The following is a 4,209-nucleotide window of genomic DNA, read 5'->3' as shown; positions in this document are numbered from 1 at the left end:
CCAATCAAACCTTACAACTCATCTTTTATCTTCTCTTGTCTGTTAATCATCTTGCTTTCCCTTCTTCTGTTTTTACCCATGTCTACATTTTATCATGATTGTACTGTTTTTTTAATATATTTTGTTCAGCACCTTTGGAGAAAGGAACTCTATAAATCCAATAAAATGAAATGAAAATGAAACCCTGTATCTAAGAGAGCCAATAAGTCACAATATCCTTGAACTTGAATAGGCTATAAAAACCTTTCATCTTTCATCTCCAACTTACAGAGAAAGTATGAGTTAGTGGATAATTCTATTCTTTTATTTGTTTTTTGTTGAAAAATGCCTGATGTTTCAGAACTAAACCAAAATGAAATGCATTTATCCCACCCTTTATTTACAATTCATAACGGAAATATCTTCATGAACAAAAACATAACAATGGGAAAAGCCTTGTAAAACTAAAACTAAAACGTGGATCAGTGATTTTAACAGCTGGAAAAAGGAATTAAAACCTGGATGGGAAGAATAGAAACTGACATTTAAAATTGTAGACTGCATGGAAACTACACAGCTGGATCATGGGTAAATGAACAGCAGGAAGAGATCACAGTTCTGTGAAAGGCCTGGATGTTCTAACAACTGCTTCCCATTCCACCAGTCTCTTATGAAAGCCTGACATTGATTAGGTACTGCGCCAGGCTGATGCAGGCAGCAGATCCAGTAATGGTGACCTGGCGCTCAGTAGAACCTTCCACTGGGTTGGCAATCTTGATTTGTGCCCCAGACATTTTGCAATTCTCATTTATTTTGTACCCTTGATGACCAGTGATGCAGCCAATTAAATCATTCGGAATAGTGAGTTCATGAGACATGGTTGGAGTAGATGCGTCAATGCCACCACTAAATCCGGTGTTGCCCCCACCATGAGACATTGGAAAGTGAGACTGCTGCATGGCCAACTGATGTAGTTTTGTGAGATCTGGTTGTGGAATGGCATACTGCCCTTGAATGGTCTAGGCCCCATGAATATCCACAGCATCTAGGGAGACACCACCGGTGTGGGACCTCCTTCCCTCCCACAGGTCGGTCTCACATGCTGATCCTCCACCTTGCTGTGACACCTGTCCACCAGCAAAGATAACAGGAGAGTTGGATGGCTTGGGTCGGTATAGAATGGTGACACCCTTTGATGGAGACGCCAGCATAGCCACGCATATCTGCTTGACACATTCGATGATGGATGCAGTAATCCCAGCAATTGTGATGACTCTCAGTTGAGTTAGTGGGGAACAGAAAAGGCTCCATCCACAGATTCACTTGCAGACACTGTCCTAATGCTGGGATGTCTAAATAGTTCTATTGTAACAAACTTTTTTAAGGGTAGTGCTTCAAATAAGTAAGCCAAATATCCTTTACATGTATTTTTAGGTCATCAAGCGTGAAAGAAGAAGGCACAAATCCATCGTTCTTAATTGTACTTAAATTCAATTTATTGATTTTTTATATTAACCAAGACATCATAGGCCATAGCTGGCTAATTACTAAACAGAAAAAGAAACATAAATCCAATGGTAGGAAAAACAATTAAACAATGGATACTCTCACTTGTTCAAAAATCACACAGTGATCGGGTTAGTATCAATTAGTGGTGCAAAACAAACATATTTGTGCACAACGAAAAGAAAGAACCAAACAGGGTTTTTTTTAAAAAAAAAATTATTTTTTGGTTCTATCAGCAAATTATTCAGTAGTTCTGTAACACAGAATAGCCCAATTTGTAAGACCACTCGTACGGTTAGGTATACAAGTTACCCAGCTGTACTTTGGGTGGGGGTGGGGGGGTGGAAACAGAACAGTCAGATCAAGGTGTCAATTGAATTGCAGGATCAGAGGACCAAAACCATCGGTCTACGCCAGGGGGAGGGGCCCCCTATCAAGTTGTAAAGGTCAAATAGGGCACACACGGTGCTATGCCTTGGGGCGTTTCGGCTGGAGAATGGAACGCCTTCGCCTAGGCCTCCGGTTTGAAAATCTCTGTGGTAGAGAGCCGCCGGACTTCGCCGCGGTGGTGTGGTATCCTGTCTCACTTAGGGAACCTGGAATCCACATGCAGGGTTGGTACGTCTGGTACCCGATGGGTGCACCTATATGGGAGGGTATTTGGTGGACCCTTGTGTAGTATAATATAATTGTAATATAGCCCTTTTTCCTTCCACAGTAGGGGCTATCCCTTTCGTTAAAAGGTCTCAGTTGAGTTAGGCAGCATGTCCCCTGCCACTTGGACCTGACCACCAGTGGTCTCTCTGATCTCTTTGATCTTACAGCCTCCTTTCCCAATTAAGGAACTGCACTAGCTGGCAGGGACCATGAGCCTCAGGGTAACAGGGGGTTTGCTGGAAGCAGTGCTGTTGGTCATTGCGCTTCTCCTTCTCCCTTACTCCAACCCCCTACCACCACCTATTGTTAAATTCCAGCACTACCTCAATTGTTATCAGGCATAGTAATGTAGCCACTTGTCTGTCTCATGCCCCTTCCCACCCCCCTCCCCTCCTTATCATTGTCAATTAGCTCTTACTCTATCACTAATGTCTCCTGACCTGTTTGATAGCAGCTTGTTTGTCTCCTGCCCCCACCCTCCCTCTCCCTCATTTGTTTTCTCCTCCCTTTTCCCCTCCAGCATTGTCTGAAATGTCGCCAGGCCCAGTATGATAGTCGCTTGTTTTGTTCTTCTCCTTCTCCCTTACTCCAACTCCCCTCCCCCCCACCTATTGTTAAATTCCGACACTACCTCAATTGTCATCAGGCATAGTAATGTAGCTGCTTGTCTGTCTCATTCTCCTTCCCAAACCCCTCCTCTCCTTATCATTGTCAAAAGCTCTTGCACTATCTGAAATGTCGCCAGGCTGATTACGATTGTTAATTTTACATTCTGAATATATCAAGGACTGTAAGAATGTCACTGTATTCTCCAATGTTCCCTCCCTGCCTTGAAGTGCTTTGAAACACATTGTGTATAGGCGCTATATAAATAAACAATCAATTCAATTCAATACTGATGTCCTCTTCCAGTTTATCAATTATCATAGAAAAAGCTTTAAAGATGGCATTGGTGGGTCCAGCAAGGTTGATTATCCGTTCTGGCCAGTTTCCTTCTGAGATGCTTATACAAGCATGTTCTTCACAGACTCCCCCTTCTTGCTAATTATGCTTCCAATTATGCTTCCCCCAATTATGCTTCAGCCCCCTTGCACTATTACCCTACCACTGGCTTCCCCTGGCACTAGCCCTCCTGGGCACCCCTCAACACTTGCCCAGCCCCTGGGGCCCCCTCCCTCTTCTCCCTCCACCTTCCCGTCCCTTCCCTGACCTACCCCCTCCCACGGCACATCTTGATACTGCACTTGCACAATCCGAATGTCACAAGGCCTAGTAGGACCATCATTGTTGTTTTTCTCCTATGTCCGTCCCCCTTTTTTGTCTTGTGGTGCCTGGAAACACTTTCTGCTGTATAGGCACCATACAAATGTTCAATAAATAAAATAAATAAATAAACTCCCTTGCCATGCATGAGCAGCCGTATGGTGAGTGTGACATTCAAACCGCCTTCAATCATGCTGGTATCCAGGGAGCATTTGGTTCTGTAGAATCAGGCATTTACGCCAGTGAGATCTTTGGCCACGGGATTGAACAAGACTGAGAGAGCGGGGAGGAGGAGTAAAGGAGCCACTGCAAGGAGACGGAGGTTGAAGGAGGGGGTGGGAGAGAAGAGACCGGGGATGGGAACGAGGGATCCCAGGGAGAGACCGAGGGGGGGGGGCAGAGCCGCTAGGCCTCAGAGGGGAGGCGGCAGCGGGGCAGGGGGGCTAGGGGAAGAGAGGGAGATGAGGATCTGGGGAGGGAAGGGAGAGAGAACCGGGCCGGCAAGGGGGAATGGTGACGGTGGGAGGGGCTCACGGGGTACTGCGGCTTCTGCTGCTGCCTCTACTGGTCTGGAAAGGGAATGGCTAATTCTGATTGCATTTCGTTGATATTTGGAATTTCATGAGTTGGACCATGGGCAGTTCACCTCAGGGGCATTAGCCTCAGGATCAAGTTCATGTGGGTTGGCCAAGGACTCTGTCGGAATAAAAATGCATCTGGAGATCATCATCGACACAGGGACCCCCCACTCCCCCTTTTGTGAGTTCCAGGCCACTGCTATTGCTTGGATTGTGATGCCTAGAA

General features: G+C 45.6%; 1 pseudogene; it reads right to left on the bottom strand.

Annotated features, from left to right (window-relative positions):
- Nucleotides 1-596: 596 nt before the first annotated feature.
- LOC138557925 (poly(rC)-binding protein 2-like) lies at nt 597-3,598 on the bottom strand (annotated as a pseudogene).
- Between the last annotated feature and the right edge of the window lie 611 nt (nt 3,599-4,209).

The sequence above is a fragment of the Ambystoma mexicanum genome, chromosome 1q (genome assembly GCF_040938575.1).
Source record: "Ambystoma mexicanum isolate Mex_15411 chromosome 1q, UKY_AmexF1_1, whole genome shotgun sequence".
NCBI lineage: Eukaryota > Metazoa > Chordata > Amphibia > Caudata > Ambystomatidae > Ambystoma > Ambystoma mexicanum.
This window is presented reverse-complemented; position numbering and strand designations above follow the sequence as displayed.